The following is a 22,768-nucleotide window of genomic DNA, read 5'->3' on the forward strand; positions in this document are numbered from 1 at the left end:
TGTACCTAGTACCTCCATTAGGCTTGCTTTCCTTCCTTCCATCCTTTCATCACTCTTAGCCCTGCCCATGCGCCCCTTAAGCTGCGCCATTAGCTTACACTCTGTGTTCTGCTCTGATCTCTACTGCTGTGTGCTGGCTGCATATGCTTCCTTGTTTTTACTTTGCTTGTGCCTTGTAGTGTGCTTTGCATATACAACCAGTAGAGGTCGCTGCAGGACCCACACTCACTTGCGTTGCCAAGGAGGCCTCCAGCTGTTGCATGCCGACTGCTTGAATGACAACACAATATGCAAATCCGTGTGCTCTGGGAATGATTTGCACTAGTTGTGGGTATAGTTTGGGGGGATGCGTCAGGAATAGGCACTTTACCACCTCAATGTTAATAGATGTGGCCTCCTTGCGGTATTTTGTCCCCAGGTGGGAGTCGCTTGTGCTGCCTCAGGTAAATCTCCTTCAGCCAAAGGGGGTGTGCCCGAGCTGCGGCCCTCCTGAGCCCTAGTCCAACTCATACTTACCTGGCAGGGGAGATACCATGATCACGAAGGTGGTTCTCCCAGGGCGAGGCTCATCCATTGTACTCCGGGTGTGTTGACCCCTGCGATTTCCCCAAATGCGGGAAACTCGACTGCATAATTTGTGGTAGTGGGGGACTGCGTTCGCGCTTTCCCCTGATCAGCTCTGGTAAAAGTCAGCCCTTTGTACCTAGTACCTCCATTAGGCTTGCTTTCCTTCCTTCCATCCTTTCATCACTCTTAGCCCTGCCCACGCGCCCCTTAAGCTGCGCCATTAGCTTACACTCTGTGTTCTGCTCTGATCTCTACTGCTGTGTGCTGGCTGCATATGCTTCCTTGTTTTTACTTTGCTTGTGCCTTGTAGTGTGCTTTGCATATACAACCAGTAGAGGTCGCTGCAGGACCCACACTCACTTGCGTTGCCAAGGAGGCCTCCAGCTGTTGCATGCCGACTGCTTGAATGACAACACAATATGCAAATCCGTGTGCTCTGGGAATGATTTGCACTAGTTGTGGGTATAGTTTGGGGGGATGCGTCAGGAATAGGCACTTTACCACCTCAATGTTAATAGATGTGGCCTCCTTGCGGTATTTTGTCCCCAGGTGGGAGTCGCTTGTGCTGCCTCAGGTAAATCTCCTTCAGCCAAAGGGGGTGTGCCCGAGCTGCGGCCCTCCTGAGCCCTAGTCCAACTCATACTTACCTGGCAGGGGAGATACCATGATCACGAAGGTGGTTCTCCCAGGGCGAGGCTCATCCATTGCACTCCGGGTGTGTTGACTCCTGCGATTTCCCCAAATGCGGGAAACTCGACTGCATAATTTGTGGTAGTGGGGGTCTGCGTTCGCGCTTTCCCCTGATCAGCTCTGGTAAAAGTCAGCCCTTTGTACCTAGTACCTCCATTAGGCTTGCTTTCCTTCCTTCCATCATTTCATCACTCTTAGCCCTGCCCACGCGCCCCTTAAGCTGCGCCATTAGCTTACACTCTGTGTTCTGGCTGCATATGCTTCCTTGTTTTTACTTTGCTTGTGCCTTGTAGTGTGCTTTGCATATACAACCAGTAGAGGTCGCTGCAGGACCCACACTCACTTGCGTTGCCAAGGAGGCCTCCAGCTGTTGCATGCCGACTGCTTGAATGACAACACAATATGCAAATCCGTGTGCTCTGGGAATGATTTGCACTAGTTGTGGGTATAGTTTGTGTGGATGCGTCAGGAATAGGCACTTTTCCACTTTACCACCTCAATGTTAATAGATGTGGCCTCCCTGCGGTATTTTGTCCCCAGGTGGGAGTCGCTTGTGCTGCCTCAGGTAAATCTCCTTCAGCCAAAGGGGGTGTGCCTGAGCTGCGGCCCTCCTGAGCCCTAGTCCAACTCATACTTACCTGGCAGGGGAGATACCATGATCACGAAGGTGGTTCTCCCAGGGCGAGGCTCATCCATTGCACTCCGGGTGTGTTGACCCCTGCGATTTCCCCAAATGCGGGAAACTCGACTGCATAATTTGTGGTAGTGGGGGACTGCGTTCGCGCTTTCCCCTGATCAGCTCTGGTAAAAGTCAGCCCTTTGTACCTAGTACCTCCATTAGGCTTGCTTTCCTTCCTTCCATCCTTTCATCACTCTTAGCCCTGCCCATGCGCCCCTTAAGCTGCGCCATTAGCTTACACTCTGTGTTCTGCTCTGATCTCTACTGCTGTGTGCTGGCTGCATATGCTTCCTTGTTTTTACTTTGCTTGTGCCTTGTAGTGTGCTTTGCATATACAACCAGTAGAGGTCGCTGCAGGACCCACACTCACTTGCGTTGCCAAGGAGGCCTCCAGCTGTTGCATGCCGACTGCTTGAATGACAACACAATATGCAAATCCGTGTGCTCTGGGAATGATTTGCACTAGTTGTGGGTATAGTTTGGGGGGATGCGTCAGGAATAGGCACTTTACCACCTCAATGTTAATAGATGTGGCCTCCTTGCGGTATTTTGTCCCCAGGTGGGAGTCGCTTGTGCTGCCTCAGGTAAATCTCCATCAGCCAAAGGGGGTGTGCCCGAGCTGCGGCCCTCCTGAGCCCTAGTCCAACTCATACTTACCTGGCAGGGGAGATACCATGATCACGAAGGTGGTGCTCCCAGGGCGAGGCTCATCCATTGCACTCCGGGTGTGTTGACCCCTGCGATTTCCCCAAATGCGGGAAACTCGACTGCATAATTTGTGGTAGTGGGGGACTGCGTTCGCGCTTTCCCCTGATCAGCTCTGGTAAAAGTCAGCCCTTTGTACCTAGTACCTCCATTAGTCTTGCTTTCCTTCCTTCCTTCCATCCTTTCATCACTCTTAGCCCTGCCCACGCGCCCCTTAAGCTGCGCCATTAGCTTACACTCTGTGTTCTGCTCTGATCTCTACTGCTGTGTGCTGGCTGCATATGCTTCCTTGTTTTTACTTTGCTTGTGCCTTGTAGTGTGCTTTGCATATACAACCAGTAGAGGTCGCTGCAGGACCCACACTCACTTGCGTTGCCAAGGAGGCCTCCAGCTGTTGCATGCCGACTGCTTGAATGACAACACAATATGCAAATCCGTGTGCTCTGGGAATGATTTGCACTAGTTGTGGGTATAGTTTGGGGGGATGCGTCAGGAATAGGCACTTTACCACCTCAATGTTAATAGATGTGGCCTCCTTGCGGTATTTTGTCCCCAGGTGGGAGTCGCTTGTGCTGCCTCAGGTAAATCTCCTTCAGCCAAAGGGGGTGTGCCCGAGCTGCAGCCCTCCTGAGCCCTAGTCCAACACATACTTACCTGGCAGGGGCGATACCATGATCACGAAGGTGGTTCTCCCAGGGCGAGGCTCATCCATTGCACTCCGGGTGTGTTGACCCCTGCGATTTCCCCAAATGCGGGAAACTCGACTGCATAATTTGTGGTAGTGGGGGACTGCGTTCGCGCTTTCCCCTGATCAGCTCTGGTAAAAGTCAGCCCTTTGTACCTAGTACCTCCATTAGGCTTGCTTTCCTTCCATCCATCCTTTCATCACTCTTAGCCCTGCCCACGCGCCCCTTAAGCTGCGCCATTAGCTTACACTCTGTGTTCTGCTCTGATCTCTACTGCTGTGTGCTGGCTGCATATGCTTCCTTGTTTTTACTTTGCTTGTGCCTTGTAGTGTGCTTTGCATATACAACCAGTAGAGGTCGCTGCAGGACCCACACTCACTTGCGTTGCCAAGGAGGCCTCCAGCTGTTGCATGCCGACTGCTTGAATGACAACACAATATGCAAATCCGTGTGCTCTGGGAATGATTTGCACTAGTTGTGGGTATAGTTTGTGTGGATGCGTCAGGAATAGGCACTTTTCCACTTTACCACCTCAATGTTAATAGATGTGGCCTCCCTGCGGTATTTTGTCCCCAGGTGGGAGTCGCTTGTGCTGCCTCAGGTAAATCTCCTTCAGCCAAAGGGGGTGTGCCTGAGCTGCGGCCCTCCTGAGCCCTAGTCCAACTCATACTTACCTGGCAGGGGAGATACCATGATCACGAAGGTGGTTCTCCCAGGGCGAGGCTCATCCATTGCACTCCGGGTGTGTTGACCCCTGCGATTTCCCCAAATGCGGGAAACTCGACTGCATAATTTGTGGTAGTGGGGGACTGCGTTCGCGCTTTCCCCTGATCAGCTCTGGTAAAAGTCAGCCCTTTGTACCTAGTACCTCCATTAGGCTTGCTTTCCTTCCTTCCATCCTTTCATCACTCTTAGCCCTGCCCATGCGCCCCTTAAGCTGCGCCATTAGCTTACACTCTGTGTTCTGCTCTGATCTCTACTGCTGTGTGCTGGCTGCATATGCTTCCTTGTTTTTACTTTGCTTGTGCCTTGTAGTGTGCTTTGCATATACAACCAGTAGAGGTCGCTGCAGGACCCACACTCACTTGCGTTGCCAAGGAGGCCTCCAGCTGTTGCATGCCGACTGCTTGAATGACAACACAATATGCAAATCCGTGTGCTCTGGGAATGATTTGCACTAGTTGTGGGTATAGTTTGGGGGGATGCGTCAGGAATAGGCACTTTACCACCTCAATGTTAATAGATGTGGCCTCCTTGCGGTATTTTGTCCCCAGGTGGGAGTCGCTTGTGCTGCCTCAGGTAAATCTCCATCAGCCAAAGGGGGTGTGCCCGAGCTGCGGCCCTCCTGAGCCCTAGTCCAACTCATACTTACCTGGCAGGGGAGATACCATGATCACGAAGGTGGTGCTCCCAGGGCGAGGCTCATCCATTGCACTCCGGGTGTGTTGACCCCTGCGATTTCCCCAAATGCGGGAAACTCGACTGCATAATTTGTGGTAGTGGGGGACTGCGTTCGCGCTTTCCCCTGATCAGCTCTGGTAAAAGTCAGCCCTTTGTACCTAGTACCTCCATTAGTCTTGCTTTCCTTCCTTCCTTCCATCCTTTCATCACTCTTAGCCCTGCCCACGCGCCCCTTAAGCTGCGCCATTAGCTTACACTCTGTGTTCTGCTCTGATCTCTACTGCTGTGTGCTGGCTGCATATGCTTCCTTGTTTTTACTTTGCTTGTGCCTTGTAGTGTGCTTTGCATATACAACCAGTAGAGGTCGCTGCAGGACCCACACTCACTTGCGTTGCCAAGGAGGCCTCCAGCTGTTGCATGCCGACTGCTTGAATGACAACACAATATGCAAATCCGTGTGCTCTGGGAATGATTTGCACTAGTTGTGGGTATAGTTTGGGGGGATGCGTCAGGAATAGGCACTTTACCACCTCAATGTTAATAGATGTGGCCTCCTTGCGGTATTTTGTCCCCAGGTGGGAGTCGCTTGTGCTGCCTCAGGTAAATCTCCTTCAGCCAAAGGGGGTGTGCCCGAGCTGCAGCCCTCCTGAGCCCTAGTCCAACACATACTTACCTGGCAGGGGCGATACCATGATCACGAAGGTGGTTCTCCCAGGGCGAGGCTCATCCATTGCACTCCGGGTGTGTTGACCCCTGCGATTTCCCCAAATGCGGGAAACTCGACTGCATAATTTGTGGTAGTGGGGGACTGCGTTCGCGCTTTCCCCTGATCAGCTCTGGTAAAAGTCAGCCCTTTGTACCTAGTACCTCCATTAGGCTTGCTTTCCTTCCATCCATCCTTTCATCACTCTTAGCCCTGCCCACGCGCCCCTTAAGCTGCGCCATTAGCTTACACTCTGTGTTCTGCTCTGATCTCTACTGCTGTGTGCTGGCTGCATATGCTTCCTTGTTTTTACTTTGCTTGTGCCTTGTAGTGTGCTTTGCATATACAACCAGTAGAGGTCGCTGCAGGACCCACACTCACTTGCGTTGCCAAGGAGGCCTCCAGCTGTTGCATGCCGACTGCTTGAATGACAACACAATATGCAAATCCGTGTGCTCTGGGAATGATTTGCACTAGTTGTGGGTATAGTTTGGGGGGATGCGTCAGGAATAGGCACTTTACCACCTCAATGTTAATAGATGTGGCCTCCTTGCGGTATTTTGTCCCCAGGTGGGAGTCGCTTGTGCTGCCTCAGGTAAATCTCCTTCAGCCAAAGGGGGTGTGCCCGAGCTGCAGCCCTCCTGAGCCCTAGTCCAACACATACTTACCTGGCAGGGGAGATACCATGATCATGAAGGTGGTTCTCCCAGGGCGAGGCTCATCCATTGCACTCCGGGTGTGTTGACTCCTGCGATTTCCCCAAATGTGGGAAACTCGACTGCATAATTTGTGGTAGTGGGGGACTGCGTTCGCGCTTTCCCCTGATCAGCTCTGGTAAAAGTCAGCCCTCTGTACCTAGTACCTCCATTAGGCTTGCTTTCCTTCCTTCCATCCTTTCATCACTCTTAGCCCTGCCCACGCGCCCCTTAAGCTGCGCCATTAGCTTACAATCTGTGTTCTGCTCTGATCTCTACTGCTGTGTGCTGGCTGCATATGCTTCCTTGTTTTTACTTTGCTTGTGCCTTGTAGTGTGCTTTGCATATACAACCAGTAGAGGTCGCTGCAGGACCCACACTCACTTGCGTTGCCAAGGAGGCCTCCAGCTGTTGCATGCCGACTGCTTGAATGACAACACAATATGCAAATCCGTGTGCTCTGGGAATGATTTGCACTAGTTGTGGGTATAGTTTGGGGGGATGCGTCAGGAATAGGCACTTTTCCACTTTACCACCTCAATGTTAATAGATGTGGCCTCCCTGCGGTATTTTGTCCCCAGGTGGGAGTCGCTTGTGCTGCCTCAGGTAAATCTCCTTCAGCCAAAGGGGGTGTGCCCGAGCTGCGGCCCTCCTGAGCCCTAGTCCAACTCATACTTACCTGGCAGGGGAGATACCATGATCACGAAGGTGGTTCTCCCAGGGCGAGGCTCATCCATTGCACTCCGGGTGTGTTGATCCCTGCGATTTCCCCAAATGCGGGAAACTCGACTGCATAATTTGTGGTAGTGGGGGACTGCGTTCGCGCTTTCCCCTGATCAGCTCTGGTAAAAGTCAGCCCTTTGTACCTAGTACCTCCATTAGGCTTGCTTTCCTTCCTTCCTTCCATCCTTTCATCACTCTTAGCCCTGCCCACGCGCCCCTTAAGCTGCGCCATTAGCTTACACTCTGTGTTCTGCTCTGATCTCTACTGCTGTGTGCTGGCTGCATATGCTTCCTTGTTTTTACTTTGCTTGTGCCTTGTAGTGTGCTTTGCATATACAACCAGTAGAGGTCGCTGCAGGACCCACACTCACTTGCGTTGCCAAGGAGGCCTCCAGCTGTTGCATGCTGACTTCTTGAATGACAACACAATATGCAAATCCGTGTGCTCTGGGAATGATTTGCACTAGTTGTGGGTATAGTTTGGGGGGATGCGTCAGGAATAGGCACTTTTCCACTTTACCACCTCAATGTTAATAGATGTGGCTTCCCTGCGGTATTTTGTCCCCAGGTGGGAGTCGCTTGTGCTGCCTCAGGTAAATCTCCTTCAGCCAAAGGGGGTGTGCCCGAGCTGCGGCCCTCCTGAGCCCTAGTCCAACTCATACTTACCTGGCAGGGGAGATACCATGATCACGAAGGTGGTTCTCCCAGGGCGAGGCTCATCCATTGCACTCCGGGTGTGTTGACCCCTGCGATTTCCCCAAATGCGGGAAACTCGACTGCGTTCGCGCTTTTCCCTGATCAGCTCTGGTAAAAGTCAGCCCTTTGTACCTAGTACCTCCATTAGGCTTGCTTTCCTTCCTTCCATCCTTTCATCACTCTTAGCCCTGCCCACGCGCCCCTTAAGCTGCGCCATTAGCTTACACTCTGTGTTCTGCTCTGATCTCTACTGCTGTGTGCTGGCTGCATATGCTTCCTTGTTTTTACTTTGCTTGTGCCTTGTAGTGTGCTTTGCATATACAACCAGTAGAGGTCGCTGCAGGACCCACACTCACTTGCGTTGCCAAGGAGGCCTCCAGCTGTTGCATGCCGACTGCTTGAATGACAACACAATATGCAAATCCGTGTGCTCTGGGAATGATTTGCACTAGTTGTGGGTATAGTTTGGGGGGATGCGTCAGGAATAGGCACTTTTCCACTTTACCACCTCAATGTTAATAGATGTGGCCTCCCTGCGGTATTTTGTCCCCAGGTGGGAGTCGCTTGTGCTGCCTCAGGTAAATCTCCTTCAGCCAAAGGGGGTGTGCCCGAGCTGCGGCCCTCCTGAGCCCTAGTCCAACTCATACTTACCTGGCAGGGGAGATACCATGATCACGAAGGTGGTTCTCCCAGGGCGAGGCTCATCCATTGCACTCCGGGTGTGTTGACCCCTGCGATTTCCCCAAATGCGGGAAACTCGACTGCATAATTTGTGGTAGTGGGGGACTGCGTTCGCGCTTTCCCCTGATCAGCTCTGCTAAAAGTCAGCCCTTTGTACCTAGTACCTCCATTAGGCTTGCTTTCCTTCCTTCCATCCTTTCATCACTCTTAGCCCTGCCCACGCGCCCCTTAAGCTGCGCCATTAGCTTACACTCTGTGTTCTGCTCTGATCTCTACTGCTGTGTGCTGGCTGCATATGCTTCCTTGTTTTTACTTTGCTTGTGCCTTGTAGTGTGCTTTGCATATACAACCAGTAGAGGTCGCTGCAGGACCCACACTCACTTGCGTTGCCAAGGAGGCCTCCAGCTGTTGCATGCCGACTGCTTGAATGACAACACAATATGCAAATCCGTGTGCTCTGGGAATGATTTGCACTAGTTGTGGGTATAGTTTGGGGGGATGCGTCAGGAATAGGCACTTTACCACCTCAATGTTATTAGATGTGGCCTCCTTGCGGTATTTTGTCCCCAGGTGGGAGTCGCTTGTGCTGCCTCAGGTAAATCTCCTTCAGCCAAAGGGGGTGTGCCCGAGCTGCGGCCCTCCTGAGCCCTAGTCCAACACATACTTACCTGGCAGGGGAGATACCATGATCACGAAGGTGGTTCTCCCAGGGCGAGGCTCATCCATTGCACTCCGGGTGTGTTGACCCCTGCGATTTCCCCAAATGCGGGAAACTTGACTGCATAATTTGTGGTAGTGGGGGACTGCGTTCGCGCTTTCCCCTGATCAGCTCTGGTAAAAGTCAGCCCTTTGTACCTAGTACCTCCATTAGGCTTGCTTTCCTTCCTTCCATCCTTTCATCACTCTTAGCCCTGCCCACGCGCCCCTTAAGCTGCGCCATTAGCTTACACTCTGTGTTCTGCTCTGATCTCTACTGCTGTGTGCTGGCTGCATATGCTTCCTTGTTTTTACTTTGCTTGTGCCTTGTAGTGTGCTTTGCATATACAACCAGTAGAGGTCGCTGCAGGACCCACACTCTCTTGCGTTGCCAAGGAGGCCTCCAGCTGTTGCATGCCGACTGCTTGAATGACAACACAATATGCAAATCCGTGTGCTCTGGGAATGATTTGCACTAGTTGTGGGTATAGTTTGGGGGGATGCGTCAGGAATAGGCACTTTTCCACTTTACCACCTCAATGTTAATAGATGTGGCCTCCCTGCGGTATTTTGTCCCCAGGTGGGAGTCGCTTGTGCTGCCTCAGGTAAATCTCCTTCAGCCAAAGGGGGTGTGCCCGAGCTGCGGCCCTCTTGAGCCCTAGTCCAACTCATACTTACCTGGCAGGGGAGATACCATGATCACGAAGGTGGTTCTCCCAGGGCGAGGCTCATCCATTGCACTCCGGGTGTGTTGACCCCTGCGATTTCCCCAAATGCGGGAAACTCGACTGCATAATTTGTGGTAGTGGGGGACTGCGTTCGCGCTTTCCCCTGATCAGCTCTGGTAAAAGTCAGCCCTTTGTACCTAGTACCTCCATTAGGCTTGCTTTCCTTCCTTCCTTCCATCCTTTCATCACTCTTAGCCCTGCCCACGCGCCCCTTAAGCTGCGCCATTAGCTTACACTCTGTGTTCTGCTCTGATCTCTACTGCTGTGTGCTGGCTGCATATGCTTCCTTGTTTTTACTTTGCTTGTGCCTTGTAGTGTGCTTTGCATATACAACCAGTAGAGGTCGCTGCAGGACCCACACTCACTTGCGTTGCCAAGGAGGCCTCCAGCTGTTGCATGCCGACTGCTTGAATGACAACACAATATGCAAATCCGTGTGCTCTGAGAATGATTTGCACTAGTTGTGGGTATAGTTTGGAAGGATGCGTCAGGAATAGGCACTTTACCACCTCAATGTTAATAGATGTGGCCTCCCTGCGGTATTTTGTCCCCAGGTGGGAGTCGCTTGTGCTGCCTCAGGTAAATCTCCTTCAGCCAAAGGGGGTGTGCCCGAGCTGCGGCCCTCCTGAGCCGTAGTCCAACACATACTTACCTGGCAGGGGAGATACCATGATCACGAAGGTGGTTCTCCCAGGGCGAGGCTCATCCATTGCACTCCGGGTGTGTTGACCCCTGCGATTTCCCCAAATGCGGGAAACTCGACTGCATAATTTGTGGTAGTGGGGGACTGCGTTCGCGCTTTCCCCTGATCAGCTCTGGTAAAAGTCAGCCCTTTGTACCTAGTACCTCCATTAGGCTTGCTTTCCTTCCTTCCATCCTTTCATCACTCTTAGCCCTGCCCATGCGCCCCTTAAGCTGCGCCATTAGCTTACACTCTGTGTTCTGCTCTGATCTCTACTGCTGTGTGCTGGCTGCATATGCTTCCTTGTTTTTAATTTGCTTGTGCCTTGTAGTGTGCTTTGCATATACAACCAGTAGAGGTCGCTGCAGGACCCACACTCACTTGCGTTGCCAAGGAGGCCTCCAGCTGTTGCATGCCGACTGCTTGAATGACAACACAATATGCAAATCCGTGTGCTCTGGGAATGATTTGCACTAGTTGTGGGTATAGTTTGGGGGGATGCGTCAGGAATAGGCACTTTTCCACTTTACCACCTCAATGTTAATAGATGTGGCTTCCCTGCGGTATTTTGTCCCCAGGTGGGAGTCGCTTGTGCTGCCTCAGGTAAATCTCCTTCAGCCAAAGGGGGTGTGCCCGAGCTGCGGCCCTCCTGAGCCCTAGTCCAACTCATACTTACCTGGCAGGGGAGATACCATGATCACCAAGGTGGTTCTCCCAGGGCGAGGCTCATCCATTGCACTCCGGGTGTGTTGACCCCTGCGATTTCCCCAAATGCGGGAAACTCGACTGCATAATTTGTGGTAGTGGGGGACTGCGTTCGCGCTTTCCCCTGATCAGCTCTGGTAAAAGTCAGCCCTTTGTACCTAGTACCTCCATTAGTCTTGCTTTCCTTCCTTCCTTCCATCCTTTCATCACTCTTAGCCCTGCCCACGCGCCCCTTAAGCTGCGCCATTAGCTTACACTCTGTGTTCTGCTCTGATCTCTACTGCTGTGTGCTGGCTGCATATGCTTCCTTGTTTTTACTTTGCTTGTGCCTTGTAGTGTGCTTTGCATATACAACCAGTAGAGGTCGCTGCAGGACCCACACTCACTTGCGTTGCCAAGGAGGCCTCCAGCTGTTGCATGCCGACTGCTTGAATGACAACACAATATGCAAATCCGTGTGCTCTGAGAATGATTTGCACTAGTTGTGGGTATAGTTTGGAAGGATGCGTCAGGAATAGGCACTTTACCACCTCAATGTTAATAGATGTGGCCTCCCTGCGGTATTTTGTCCCCAGGTGGGAGTCGCTTGTGCTGCCTCAGGTAAATCTCCTTCAGCCAAAGGGGGTGTGCCCGAGCTGCGGCCCTCCTGAGCCCTAGTCCAACACATACTTACCTGGCAGGGGAGATACCATGATCACGAAGGTGGTTCTCCCAGGGCGAGGCTCCTCCGTTGCACTCTGGGTGTGTTGACCCCTGCGATTTCCCCAAATGCGGGAAACTTGACTGCATAATTTGTGGTAGTGGGGGACTGCGTTCGCGCTTTCCCCTGATCAGCTCTGGTAAAAGTCAGCCCTTTGTACCTAGTACCTCCATTAGGCTTGCTTTCCTTCCTTCCATCCTTTCATCACTCTTAGCCCTGCCCACGCGCCCCTTAAGCTGCGCCATTAGCTTACACTCTGTGTTCTGCTCTGATCTCTACTGCTGTGTGCTGGCTGCATATGCTTCCTTGTTTTTACTTTGCTTGTGCCTTGTAGTGTGCTTTGCATATACAACCAGTAGAGGTCGCTGCAGGACCCACACTCACTTGCGTTGCCAAGGAGGCCTCCAGCTGTTGCATGCCGACTGCTTGAATGACAACACAATATGCAAATCCGTGTGCTCTGGGAATGATTTGCACTAGTTGTGGGTATAGTTTGGGGGGATGCGTCAGGAATAGGCACTTTTCCACTTTACCACCTCAATGTTAATAGATGTGGCCTCCCTGCGGTATTTTGTCCCCAGGTGGGAGTCGCTTGTGCTGCCTCAGGTAAATCTCCTTCAGCCAAAGGGGGTGTGCCCGAGCTGCGGCCCTCCTGAGCCCTAGTCCAACACATACTTACCTGGCAGGGGAGATACCATGATCACGAAGGTGGTTCTCCCAGGGCGAGGCTCATCCATTGCACTCCGGGTGTGTTGACCCCTGCGATTTCCCCAAATGCGGGAAACTCGACTGCATAATTTGTGGTAGTGGGGGACTGCGTTCGCGCTTTCCCCTGATCAGCTCTGCTAAAAGTCAGCCCTTTGTACCTAGTACCTCCATTAGGCTTGCTTTCCTTCCTTTCATCACTCTTAGCCCTGCCCACGCGCCCCTTAAGCTGCGCCATTAGCTTACACTCTGTGTTCTGCTCTGATCTCTACTGCTGTGTGCTGGCTGCATATGCTTCCTTGTTTTTACTTTGCTTGTGCCTTGTAGTGTGCTTTGCATATACAACCAGTAGAGGTCGCTGCAGGACCCACACTCACTTGCGTTGCCAAGGAGGCCTCCAGCTGTTGCATGCCGACTGCTTGAATGACAACACAATATGCAAATCCGTGTGCTCTGGGAATGATTTGCACTAGTTGTGGGTATAGTTTGGGGGGATGCGTCAGGAATAGGCACTTTTCCACTTTACCACCTCAATGTTAATAGATGTGGCCTCCCTGCGGTATTTTGTCCCCAGGTGGGAGTCGCTTGTGCTGCCTCAGGTAAATCTCCTTCAGCCAAAGGGGGTGTGCCCGAGCTGCGGCCCTCCTGAGCCCTAGTCCAACTCATACTTACCTGGCAGGGGAGATACCATGATCACGAAGGTGGTTCTCCCAGGGCGAGGCTCATCCATTGCACTCCGGGTGTGTTGACCCCTGCGATTTCCCCAAATGCGGGAAACTCGACTGCATAATTTGTGGTAGTGGGGGACTGCGTTCGCGCTTTCCCCTGATCAGCTCTGGTAAAAGTCAGCCCTTTGTACCTAGTACCTCCATTAGGCTTGCTTTCCTTCCTTCCTTCCATCCTTTCATCACTCTTAGCCCTGCCCACGCGCCCCTTAAGCTGCGCCATTAGCTTACACTCTGTGTTCTGCTCTGATCTCTACTGCTGTGTGCTGGCTGCATATGCTTCCTTGTTTTTACTTTGCTTGTGCCTTGTAGTGTGCTTTGCATATACAACCAGTAGAGGTCGCTGCAGGACCCACACTCACTTGCGTTGCCAAGGAGGCCTCCAGCTGTTGCATGCCGACTGCTTGAATGACAACACAATATGCAAATCCGTGTGCTCTGAGAATGATTTGCACTAGTTGTGGGTATAGTTTGGAAGGATGCGTCAGGAATAGGCACTTTACCACCTCAATGTTAATAGATGTGGCCTCCCTGCGGTATTTTGTCCCCAGGTGGGAGTCGCTTGTGCTGCCTCAGGTAAATCTCCTTCAGCCAAAGGGGGTGTGCCCGAGCTGCGGCCCTCCTGAGCCCTAGTCCAACTCATACTTACCTGGCAGGGGAGATACCATGATCACGAAGGTGGTTCTCCCAGGGCGAGGCTCATCCATTGCACTCCGGGTGTGTTGACCCCTGCGATTTCCCCAAATGCGGGAAACTCGACTGCATAATTTGTGGTAGTGGGGGACTGCGTTCGCGCTTTCCCCTGATCAGCTCTGGTAAAAGTCAGCCCTTTGTACCTAGTACCTCCATTAGGCTTGCTTTCCTTCCTTCCATCCTTTCATCACTCTTAGCCCTGCCCACGCGCCCCTTAAGCTGCGCCATTAGCTTACACTCTGTGTTCTGCTCTGATCTCTACTGCTGTGTGCTGGCTGCATATGCTTCCTTGTTTTTACTTTGCTTGTGCCTTGTAGTGTGCTTTGCATATACAACCAGTAGAGGTCGCTGCAGGACCCACACTCACTTGCGTTGCCAAGGAGGCCTCCAGCTGTTGCATGCCGACTGCTTGAATGACAACACAATATGCAAATCCGTGTGCTCTGAGAATGATTTGCACTAGTTGTGGGTATAGTTTGGAAGGATGCGTCAGGAATAGGCACTTTACCACCTCAATGTTAATAGATGTGGCCTCCCTGCGGTATTTTGTCCCCAGGTGGGAGTCGCTTGTGCTGCCTCAGGTAAATCTCCTTCAGCCAAAGGGGGTGTGCCCGAGCTGCGGCCCTCCTGAGCCCTAGTCCAACTCATACTTACCTGGCAGGGGAGATACCATGATCACGAAGGTGGTTCTCCCAGGGCGAGGCTCATCCATTGCACTCCGGGTGTGTTGACCCCTGCGATTTCCCCAAATGCGGGAAACTCGACTGCATAATTTGTGGTAGTGGGGGACTGCGTTCGCGCTTTCCCCTGATCAGCTCTGGTAAAAGTCAGCCCTTTGTACCTAGTACCTCCATTAGGCTTGCTTTCCTTCCTTCCTTCCATCCTTTCATCACTCTTAGCCCTGCCCACGCGCCCCTTAAGCTGCGCCATTAGCTTACACTCTGTGTTCTGCTCTGATCTCTACTGCTGTGTGCTGGCTGCATATGCTTCCTTGTTTTTACTTTGCTTGTGCCTTGTAGTGTGCTTTGCATATACAACCAGTAGAGGTCGCTGCAGGACCCACACTCACTTGCGTTGCCAAGGAGGCCTCCAGCTGTTGCATGCCGACTGCTTGAATGACAACACAATATGCAAATCCGTGTGCTCTGGGAATGATTTGCACTAGTTGTGGGTATAGTTTGGGGGGATGCGTCAGGAATAGGCACTTTACCACCTCAATGTTAATAGATGTGGCCTCCTTGCGGTATTTTGTCCCCAGGTGGGAGTCGCTTGTGCTGCCTCAGGTAAATCTCCTTCAGCCAAAGGGGGTGTGCCCGAGCTGCGGCCCTCCTGAGCCCTAGTCCAACTCATACTTACCTGGCAGGGGAGATACCATGATCACGAAGGTGGTTCTCCCAGGGCGAGGCTCATCCATTGCACTCCGGGTGTGTTGACCCCTGCGATTTCCCCAAATGCGGGAAACTCGACTGCATAATTTGTGGTAGTGGGGGACTGCGTTCGCGCTTTCCCCTGATCAGCTCTGGTAAAAGTCAGCCCTTTGTACCTAGTACCTCCATTAGGCTTGCTTTCCTTCCTTCCATCCTTTCATCACTCTTAGCCCTGCCCACGCGCCCCTTAAGCTGCGCCATTAGCTTACACTCTGTGTTCTGCTCTGATCTCTACTGCTGTGTGCTGGCTGCATATGCTTCCTTGTTTTTACTTTGCTTGTGCCTTGTAGTGTGCTTTGCATATACAACCAGTAGAGGTCGCTGCAGGACCCACACTCACTTGCGTTGCCAAGGAGGCCTCCAGCTGTTGCATGCCGACTGCTTTAATGACAACACAATATGCAAATCCGTGTGCTCTGGGAATGATTTGCACTAGTTGTGGGTATAGTTTGGGGGGATGCGTCAGGAATAGGCACTTTTCCACTTTACCACCTCAATGTTAATAGATGTGGCCTCCCTGCGGTATTTTGTCCCCAGGTGGGAGTCACTTGTGCTGCCTCAGGTAAATCTCCTTCAGCCAAAGGGGGTGTGCCCGAGCTGCGGCCCTCCTGAGCCCTAGTCCAACTCATACTTACCTGGCAGGGGAGATACCATGATCACGAAGGTGGTTCTCCCAGGGCGAGGCTCATCCATTGCACTCCGGGTGTGTTGACCCCTGCGATTTCCCCAAATGCGGGAAACTCGACTGCATAATTTGTGGTAGTGGGGGACTGCGTTCGCGCTTTCCCCTGATCAGCTCTGGTAAAAGTCAGCCCTTTGTACCTAGTACCTCCATTAGGCTTGCTTTCCTTCCTTCCATCCTTTCATCACTCTTAGCCCTGCCCACGCGCCCCTTAAGCTGCGCCATTAGCTTACATTCTGTGTTCTGCTCTGATCTCTACTGCTGTGTGCTGGCTGCATATGCTTCCTTGTTTTTACTTTGCTTGTGCCTTGTAGTGTGCTTTGCATATACAACCAGTAGAGGTCGCTGCAGGACCCACACTCACTTGCGTTGCCAAGGAGGCCTCCAGCTGTTGCATGCCGACTGCTTGAATGACAACACAATATGCAAATCCGTGTGCTCTGAGAATGATTTGCACTAGTTGTGGGTATAGTTTGGAAGGATGCGTCAGGAATAGGCACTTTACCACCTCAATGTTAATAGATGTGGCCTCCCTGCGGTATTTTGTCCCCAGGTGGGAGTCGCTTGTGCTGCCTCAGGTAAATCTCCTTCAGCCAAAGGGGGGTGTGCCCGAGCTGCGGCCCTCCTGAGCCCTAGTCCAACTCATACTTACCTGGCAGGGGAGATACCATGATCACGAAGGTGGTTCTCCCAGGGTGAGGCTCATCCATTGCACTCCGGGTGTGTTGACCCCTGCGATTTCCCCAAATGCGGGAAACTCGACTGCATAATTTGTGGTAGTGGGGGACTGCGTTCGCGCTTTCCCCTGATCAGCTCTGGTAAAAGTCAGCCCTTTGTACCTAGTACCTCCATTAGGCTTGCTTTCCTTCCTTCCATCCTTTCATCACTCTTAGCCCTGCCCACGCGCCCCTTAAGCTGCGCCATTAGCTTACACTCTGTGTTCTGCTCTGATCTCTACTGCTGTGTGCTGGCTGCATATGCTTCCTTGTTTTTACTTTGCTTGTGCCTTGTAGTGTGCTTTGCATATACAACCAGTAGAGGTCGCTGCAGGACCCACACTCACTTGCGTTGCCAAGGAGGCCTCCAGCTGTTGCATGCCGACTGCTTGAATGACAACACAATATGCAAATCCGTGTGCTCTGGGAATGATTTGCACTAGTTGTGGGTATAGTTTGGGGGGATGCGTCAGGAATAGGCACTTTTCCACTTTACCACCTCAATGTTAATAGATGTGGCCTCCCTGCGGTATTTTGTCCCCAGGTGGGAGTCACTTGTGCTGCCTCAGGTAAATCTCCTTCAGCCAAAGGGGGTGTGCCCGAGCTGCGGCCCTCCTGAGCCCTAGTCCAACTCATACTTACCTGGCAGGGGAGATACCATGATCACGAAGGTGGTTCTCCCAGGGCGAGGCTCATCCATTGCACTCCGGGTGTGTTGACCCCTGCGATTTCCCCAAATGCGGGAAACTCGACTGCATAATTTGTGGTAGTGGGGGACTGCGTTCGCGCTTTCCCCTGATCAGCTCTGGTAAAAGTCAGCCCTTTGTACCTAGTACCTCCATTAGGCTTGCTTTCCTTCCTTCCATCCTTTCATCACTCTTAGCCCTGCCCACGCGCCCCTTAAGCTGCGCCATTAGCTTACATTCTGTGTTCTGCTCTGATCTCTACTGCTGTGTGCTGGCTGCATATGCTTCCTTGTTTTTACTTTGCTTGTGCCTTGTAGTGTGCTTTGCATATACAACCAGTAGAGGTCGCTGCAGGACCCACACTCACTTGCGTTGCCAAGGAGGCCTCCAGCTGTTGCATGCCGACTGCTTGAATGACAACACAATATGCAAATCCGTGTGCTCTGAGAATGATTTGCACTAGTTGTGGGTATAGTTTGGAAGGATGCGTCAGGAATAGGCACTTTACCACCTCAATGTTAATAGATGTGGCCTCCCTGCGGTATTTTGTCCCCAGGTGGGAGTCGCTTGTGCTGCCTCAGGTAAATCTCCTTCAGCCAAAGGGGGGTGTGCCCGAGCTGCGGCCCTCCTGAGCCCTAGTCCAACTCATACTTACCTGGCAGGGGAGATACCATGATCACGAAGGTGGTTCTCCCAGGGTGAGGCTCATCCATTGCACTCCGGGTGTGTTGACCCCTGCGATTTCCCCAAATGCGGGAAACTCGACTGCATAATTTGTGGTAGTGGGGGACTGCGTTCGCGCTTTCCCCTGATCAGCTCTGGTAAAAGTCAGCCCTTTGTACCTAGTACCTCCATTAGGCTTGCTTTCCTTCCTTCCATCCTTTCATCACTCTTAGCCCTGCCCACGCGCCCCTTAAGCTGCGCCATTAGCTTACACTCTGTGTTCTGCTCTGATCTCTACTGCTGTGTGCTGGCTGCATATGCTTCCTTGTTTTTACTTTGCTTGTGCCTTGTAGTGTGCTTTGCATATACAACCAGTAGAGGTCGCTGCAGGACCCACACTCACTTGCGTTGCCAAGGAGGCCTCCAGCTGTTGCATGCCGACTGCTTGAATGACAACACAATATGCAAATCCGTGTGCTCTGGGAATGATTTGCACTAGTTGTGGGTATAGTTTGGGGGGATGCGTCAGGAATAGGCACTTTTCCACTTTACCACCTCAATGTTAATAGATGTGGCCTCCCTGCGGTATTTTGTCCCCAGGTGGGAGTCGCTTGTGCTGCCTCAGGTAAATCTCCTTCAGCCAAAGGGGGTGTGCCCGAGCTGCGGCCCTCCTGAGCCCTAGTCCAACTCATACTTACCTGGCAGGGGAGATACCATGATCACGAAGGTGGTTCTCCCAGGGCGAGGCTCATCCATTGCACTCCGGGTGTGTTGACCCCTGTGATTTCCCCAAATGCGGGAAACTCGACTGCATAATTTGTGGTAGTGGGGGACTGCGTTCGCGCTTTCCCCTGATCAGCTCTGGTAAAAGTCAGCCCTTTGTACCTAGTACCTCCATTAGGCTTGCTTTCCTTCCTTTCATCACTCTTAGCCCTGCCCACGCGCCCCTTAAGCTGCGCCATTAGCTTACACTCTGTGTTCTGCTCTGATCTCTACTGCTGTGTGCTGGCTGCATATGCTTCCTTGTTTTTACTTTGCTTGTGCCTTGTAGTGTGCTTTGCATATACAACCAGTAGAGGTCGCTGCAGGACCCACACTCACTTGCGTTGCCAAGGAGGCCTCCAGCTGTTGCATGCCGACTGCTTGAATGACAACACAATATGCAAATCCGTGTGCTCTGGGAATGATTTGCACTAGTTGTGGGTATAGTTTGGGGGGATGCGTCAGGAATAGGCACTTTACCACCTCAATGTTAATAGATGTGGCCTCTTTGCGGTATTTTGTCCCCAGGTGGGAGTCGCTTGTGCTGCCTCAGGTAAATCTCCTTCAGCCAAAGGGGGTGTGCCCGAGCTGCGGCCCTCCTTAGCCCTAGTCCAACTCATACTTACCTGGCAGGGGAGATACCATGATCACGAAGGTGGTTCTCCCAGGGCGAGGCTCATCCATTGCACTCCAGGTGTGTTGACCCCTGCGATTTCCCCAAATGCGGGAAACTCGACTGCATAATTTGTGGGAGTGGGGGACTGCGTTCGCGCTTTCCCCTGATCAGCTCTGGTAAAAGTCAGCCCTTTGTACCTAGTACCTCCATTAGGCTTGCTTTCCTTCATTCCATCCTTTCATCACTCTTAGCCCTGCCCACGCGCCCCTTAAGCTGCGCCATTAGCTTACACTCTGTGTTCTGCTCTGATCTCTACTGCTGTGTGCTGGCTGCATATGCTTCCTTGTTTTTACTTTGCTTGTGCCTTGTAGTGTGCTTTGCATATACAACCAGTAGAGGTCGCTGCAGGACCCACACTCACTTGCGTTGCCAAGGAGGCCTCCAGCTGTTGCATGCCGACTGCTTGAATGACAACACAATATGCAAATCCGTGTGCTCTGAGAATGATTTGCACTAGTTGTGGGTATAGTTTGGAAGGATGCGTCAGGAATAGGCACTTTACCACCTCAATGTTAATAGATGTGGCCTCCCTGCGGTATTTTGTCCCCAGGTGGGAGTCGCTTGTGCTGCCTCAGGTAAATCTCCTTCAGCCAAAGGGGGGTGTGCCCGAGCTGCGGCCCTCCTGAGCCCTAGTCCAACTCATACTTACCTGGCAGGGGAGATACCATGATCACGAAGGTGGTTCTCCCAGGGTGAGGCTCATCCATTGCACTCCGGGTGTGTTGACCCCTGCGATTTCCCCAAATGCGGGAAACTCGACTGCATAATTTGTGGTAGTGGGGGACTGCGTTCGCGCTTTCCCCTGATCAGCTCTGGTAAAAGTCAGCCCTTTGTACCTAGTACCTCCATTAGGCTTGCTTTCCTTCCTTCCATCCTTTCATCACTCTTAGCCCTGCCCACGCGCCCCTTAAGCTGCGCCATTAGCTTACACTCTGTGTTCTGCTCTGATCTCTACTGCTGTGTGCTGGCTGCATATGCTTCCTTGTTTTTACTTTGCTTGTGCCTTGTAGTGTGCTTTGCATATACAACCAGTAGAGGTCGCTGCAGGACCCACACTCACTTGCGTTGCCAAGGAGGCCTCCAGCTGTTGCATGCCGACTGCTTGAATGACAACACAATATGCAAATCCGTGTGCTCTGGGAATGATTTGCACTAGTTGTGGGTATAGTTTGGGGGGATGCGTCAGGAATAGGCACTTTTCCACTTTACCACCTCAATGTTAATAGATGTGGCCTCCCTGCGGTATTTTGTCCCCAGGTGGGAGTCGCTTGTGCTGCCTCAGGTAAATCTCCTTCAGCCAAAGGGGGTGTGCCCGAGCTGCGGCCCTCCTGAGCCCTAGTCCAACTCATACTTACCTGGCAGGGGAGATACCATGATCACGAAGGTGGTTCTCCCAGGGCGAGGCTCATCCATTGCACTCCGGGTGTGTTGACCCCTGTGATTTCCCCAAATGCGGGAAACTCGACTGCATAATTTGTGGTAGTGGGGGACTGCGTTCGCGCTTTCCCCTGATCAGCTCTGGTAAAAGTCAGCCCTTTGTACCTAGTACCTCCATTAGGCTTGCTTTCCTTCCTTTCATCACTCTTAGCCCTGCCCACGCGCCCCTTAAGCTGCGCCATTAGCTTACACTCTGTGTTCTGCTCTGATCTCTACTGCTGTGTGCTGGCTGCATATGCTTCCTTGTTTTTACTTTGCTTGTGCCTTGTAGTGTGCTTTGCATATACAACCAGTAGAGGTCGCTGCAGGACCCACACTCACTTGCGTTGCCAAGGAGGCCTCCAGCTGTTGCATGCCGACTGCTTGAATGACAACACAATATGCAAATCCGTGTGCTCTGGGAATGATTTGCACTAGTTGTGGGTATAGTTTGGGGGGATGCGTCAGGAATAGGCACTTTACCACCTCAATGTTAATAGATGTGGCCTCTTTGCGGTATTTTGTCCCCAGGTGGGAGTCGCTTGTGCTGCCTCAGGTAAATCTCCTTCAGCCAAAGGGGGTGTGCCCGAGCTGCGGCCCTCCTTAGCCCTAGTCCAACTCATACTTACCTGGCAGGGGAGATACCATGATCACGAAGGTGGTTCTCCCAGGGCGAGGCTCATCCATTGCACTCCAGGTGTGTTGACCCCTGCGATTTCCCCAAATGCGGGAAACTCGACTGCATAATTTGTGGTAGTGGGGGACTGCGTTCGCGCTTTCCCCTGATCAGCTCTGGTAAAAGTCAGCCCTTTGTACCTAGTACCTCCATTAGGCTTGCTTTCCTTCATTCCATCCTTTCATCACTCTTAGCCCTGCCCACGCGCCCCTTAAGCTGCGCCATTAGCTTACACTCTGTGTTCTGCTCTGATCTCTACTGCTGTGTGCTGGCTGCATATGCTTCCTTGTTTTTACTTTGCTTGTGCCTTGTAGTGTGCTTTGCATATACAACCAGTAGAGGTCGCTGCAGGACCCACACTCACTTGCGTTGCCAAGGAGGCCTCCAGCTGTTGCATGCCGACTGCTTGAATGACAACACAATATGCAAATCCGTGTGCTCTGGGAATGATTTGCACTAGTTGTGGGTATAGTTTGGGGGGATGCGTCAGGAATAGGCACTTTACCACCTCAATGTTAATAGATGTGGCCTCCTTGCGGTATTTTGTCCCCAGGTGGGAGTCGCTTGTGCTGCCTCAGGTAAATCTCCTTCAGCCAAAGGGGGTGTGCCCGAGCTGCGGCCCTCCTGAGCCCTAGTCCAACACATACTTACTTGGCAGGGGAGATACCATGATCACGAAGGTGGTTCTCCCAGGGCGAGGCTCATCCATTGCACTCCGGGTGTGTTGACCCCTGTGATTTCCCCAAATGCGGGAAACTCGACTGCATAATTTGTGGTAGAGGGGGACTGCGTTCGCGCTTTCCCCTGATCAGCTCTGGTAAAAGTCAGCCCTTTGTACCTAGTACCTCCATTAGGCTTGCTTTCCTTCCTTCCATCCTTTCATCACTCTTAGCCCTGCCCATGCGCCCCTTAAGCTGCGCCATTAGCTTACACTCTGTGTTCTGCTCTGATCTCTACTGCTGTGTGCTGGCTGCATATGCTTCCTTGTTTTTACTTTGCTTGTGCCTTGTAGTGTGCTTTGCATATACAACCAGTAGAGGTCGCTGCAGGACCCACACTCACTTGCGTTGCCAAGGAGGCCTCCAGCTGTTGCATGCCGACTGCTTGAATGACAACACAATATGCAAATCCGTGTGCTCTGAGAATGATTTGCACTAGTTGTGGGTATAGTTTGGAAGGATGCGTCAGGAATAGGCACTTTACC

The 22,768-nt window shown here is 52.3% G+C and overlaps 31 non-coding genes and 1 pseudogene across 31 annotated transcripts; all 32 read left to right on the forward strand.

Moving 5' to 3' along the window:
• Positions 1-508: 508 nt before the first annotated feature.
• On the forward strand, positions 509-672 carry LOC146042641 (U1 spliceosomal RNA). Its single transcript, XR_014463955.1, has one exon. It is a non-coding gene; the product is annotated as a U1 spliceosomal RNA (small nuclear RNA).
• A 534-nt stretch (positions 673-1,206) lies between these two features.
• On the forward strand, positions 1,207-1,370 carry LOC146043711 (U1 spliceosomal RNA). Its single transcript, XR_014464708.1, has one exon. It is a non-coding gene; the product is annotated as a U1 spliceosomal RNA (small nuclear RNA).
• A 517-nt stretch (positions 1,371-1,887) lies between these two features.
• On the forward strand, positions 1,888-2,051 carry LOC146041841 (U1 spliceosomal RNA). The gene has a single exon (XR_014463620.1). It is a non-coding gene; the product is annotated as a U1 spliceosomal RNA (small nuclear RNA).
• A 534-nt stretch (positions 2,052-2,585) lies between these two features.
• Positions 2,586-2,749, forward strand: LOC146042768 (U1 spliceosomal RNA). The gene has a single exon (XR_014464010.1). It is a non-coding gene; the product is annotated as a U1 spliceosomal RNA (small nuclear RNA).
• Positions 2,750-3,287: 538 nt separating this feature from the next.
• LOC146043391 (U1 spliceosomal RNA) lies at positions 3,288-3,451 on the forward strand. Its single transcript, XR_014464389.1, has one exon. It is a non-coding gene; the product is annotated as a U1 spliceosomal RNA (small nuclear RNA).
• Positions 3,452-3,993: 542 nt separating this feature from the next.
• Positions 3,994-4,157, forward strand: LOC146041849 (U1 spliceosomal RNA). The gene has a single exon (XR_014463624.1). It is a non-coding gene; the product is annotated as a U1 spliceosomal RNA (small nuclear RNA).
• A 534-nt stretch (positions 4,158-4,691) lies between these two features.
• On the forward strand, positions 4,692-4,855 carry LOC146042773 (U1 spliceosomal RNA). The gene has a single exon (XR_014464011.1). It is a non-coding gene; the product is annotated as a U1 spliceosomal RNA (small nuclear RNA).
• Positions 4,856-5,393: 538 nt separating this feature from the next.
• On the forward strand, positions 5,394-5,557 carry LOC146043402 (U1 spliceosomal RNA). The gene has a single exon (XR_014464400.1). It is a non-coding gene; the product is annotated as a U1 spliceosomal RNA (small nuclear RNA).
• Positions 5,558-6,091: 534 nt separating this feature from the next.
• LOC146042516 (U1 spliceosomal RNA) lies at positions 6,092-6,255 on the forward strand. Its single transcript, XR_014463899.1, has one exon. It is a non-coding gene; the product is annotated as a U1 spliceosomal RNA (small nuclear RNA).
• A 542-nt stretch (positions 6,256-6,797) lies between these two features.
• Positions 6,798-6,961, forward strand: LOC146042568 (U1 spliceosomal RNA). The gene has a single exon (XR_014463923.1). It is a non-coding gene; the product is annotated as a U1 spliceosomal RNA (small nuclear RNA).
• Positions 6,962-7,507: 546 nt separating this feature from the next.
• On the forward strand, positions 7,508-7,633 carry LOC146044965 (U1 spliceosomal RNA; annotated as a pseudogene).
• A 555-nt stretch (positions 7,634-8,188) lies between these two features.
• Positions 8,189-8,352, forward strand: LOC146041857 (U1 spliceosomal RNA). The gene has a single exon (XR_014463630.1). It is a non-coding gene; the product is annotated as a U1 spliceosomal RNA (small nuclear RNA).
• Positions 8,353-8,886: 534 nt separating this feature from the next.
• Positions 8,887-9,050, forward strand: LOC146042801 (U1 spliceosomal RNA). Its single transcript, XR_014464020.1, has one exon. It is a non-coding gene; the product is annotated as a U1 spliceosomal RNA (small nuclear RNA).
• Positions 9,051-9,592: 542 nt separating this feature from the next.
• On the forward strand, positions 9,593-9,756 carry LOC146041861 (U1 spliceosomal RNA). Its single transcript, XR_014463632.1, has one exon. It is a non-coding gene; the product is annotated as a U1 spliceosomal RNA (small nuclear RNA).
• A 538-nt stretch (positions 9,757-10,294) lies between these two features.
• LOC146041867 (U1 spliceosomal RNA) lies at positions 10,295-10,458 on the forward strand. Its single transcript, XR_014463638.1, has one exon. It is a non-coding gene; the product is annotated as a U1 spliceosomal RNA (small nuclear RNA).
• A 542-nt stretch (positions 10,459-11,000) lies between these two features.
• LOC146042604 (U1 spliceosomal RNA) lies at positions 11,001-11,164 on the forward strand. Its single transcript, XR_014463942.1, has one exon. It is a non-coding gene; the product is annotated as a U1 spliceosomal RNA (small nuclear RNA).
• Positions 11,165-11,702: 538 nt separating this feature from the next.
• Positions 11,703-11,866, forward strand: LOC146044624 (U1 spliceosomal RNA). Its single transcript, XR_014465066.1, has one exon. It is a non-coding gene; the product is annotated as a U1 spliceosomal RNA (small nuclear RNA).
• A 542-nt stretch (positions 11,867-12,408) lies between these two features.
• Positions 12,409-12,572, forward strand: LOC146041874 (U1 spliceosomal RNA). The gene has a single exon (XR_014463647.1). It is a non-coding gene; the product is annotated as a U1 spliceosomal RNA (small nuclear RNA).
• A 534-nt stretch (positions 12,573-13,106) lies between these two features.
• LOC146041882 (U1 spliceosomal RNA) lies at positions 13,107-13,270 on the forward strand. The gene has a single exon (XR_014463652.1). It is a non-coding gene; the product is annotated as a U1 spliceosomal RNA (small nuclear RNA).
• A 538-nt stretch (positions 13,271-13,808) lies between these two features.
• On the forward strand, positions 13,809-13,972 carry LOC146041890 (U1 spliceosomal RNA). Its single transcript, XR_014463653.1, has one exon. It is a non-coding gene; the product is annotated as a U1 spliceosomal RNA (small nuclear RNA).
• A 534-nt stretch (positions 13,973-14,506) lies between these two features.
• On the forward strand, positions 14,507-14,670 carry LOC146041895 (U1 spliceosomal RNA). Its single transcript, XR_014463658.1, has one exon. It is a non-coding gene; the product is annotated as a U1 spliceosomal RNA (small nuclear RNA).
• A 538-nt stretch (positions 14,671-15,208) lies between these two features.
• Positions 15,209-15,372, forward strand: LOC146041902 (U1 spliceosomal RNA). Its single transcript, XR_014463659.1, has one exon. It is a non-coding gene; the product is annotated as a U1 spliceosomal RNA (small nuclear RNA).
• A 542-nt stretch (positions 15,373-15,914) lies between these two features.
• LOC146041914 (U1 spliceosomal RNA) lies at positions 15,915-16,078 on the forward strand. The gene has a single exon (XR_014463664.1). It is a non-coding gene; the product is annotated as a U1 spliceosomal RNA (small nuclear RNA).
• Positions 16,079-16,613: 535 nt separating this feature from the next.
• LOC146041626 (U1 spliceosomal RNA) lies at positions 16,614-16,777 on the forward strand. Its single transcript, XR_014463518.1, has one exon. It is a non-coding gene; the product is annotated as a U1 spliceosomal RNA (small nuclear RNA).
• A 542-nt stretch (positions 16,778-17,319) lies between these two features.
• LOC146041918 (U1 spliceosomal RNA) lies at positions 17,320-17,483 on the forward strand. Its single transcript, XR_014463665.1, has one exon. It is a non-coding gene; the product is annotated as a U1 spliceosomal RNA (small nuclear RNA).
• Positions 17,484-18,018: 535 nt separating this feature from the next.
• On the forward strand, positions 18,019-18,182 carry LOC146041629 (U1 spliceosomal RNA). The gene has a single exon (XR_014463519.1). It is a non-coding gene; the product is annotated as a U1 spliceosomal RNA (small nuclear RNA).
• A 542-nt stretch (positions 18,183-18,724) lies between these two features.
• Positions 18,725-18,888, forward strand: LOC146042700 (U1 spliceosomal RNA). The gene has a single exon (XR_014463981.1). It is a non-coding gene; the product is annotated as a U1 spliceosomal RNA (small nuclear RNA).
• A 526-nt stretch (positions 18,889-19,414) lies between these two features.
• On the forward strand, positions 19,415-19,578 carry LOC146044338 (U1 spliceosomal RNA). Its single transcript, XR_014464872.1, has one exon. It is a non-coding gene; the product is annotated as a U1 spliceosomal RNA (small nuclear RNA).
• A 535-nt stretch (positions 19,579-20,113) lies between these two features.
• Positions 20,114-20,277, forward strand: LOC146041637 (U1 spliceosomal RNA). The gene has a single exon (XR_014463520.1). It is a non-coding gene; the product is annotated as a U1 spliceosomal RNA (small nuclear RNA).
• A 542-nt stretch (positions 20,278-20,819) lies between these two features.
• LOC146042704 (U1 spliceosomal RNA) lies at positions 20,820-20,983 on the forward strand. The gene has a single exon (XR_014463982.1). It is a non-coding gene; the product is annotated as a U1 spliceosomal RNA (small nuclear RNA).
• A 526-nt stretch (positions 20,984-21,509) lies between these two features.
• Positions 21,510-21,673, forward strand: LOC146043953 (U1 spliceosomal RNA). The gene has a single exon (XR_014464801.1). It is a non-coding gene; the product is annotated as a U1 spliceosomal RNA (small nuclear RNA).
• Positions 21,674-22,207: 534 nt separating this feature from the next.
• On the forward strand, positions 22,208-22,371 carry LOC146043601 (U1 spliceosomal RNA). Its single transcript, XR_014464598.1, has one exon. It is a non-coding gene; the product is annotated as a U1 spliceosomal RNA (small nuclear RNA).
• Positions 22,372-22,768: the final 397 nt, after the last annotated feature.

This window comes from Crinia signifera, chromosome 1 (assembly GCF_055691185.1).
Source record: "Crinia signifera chromosome 1, ASM5569118v1, whole genome shotgun sequence".
Lineage (NCBI taxonomy): Eukaryota > Metazoa > Chordata > Amphibia > Anura > Myobatrachidae > Crinia > Crinia signifera.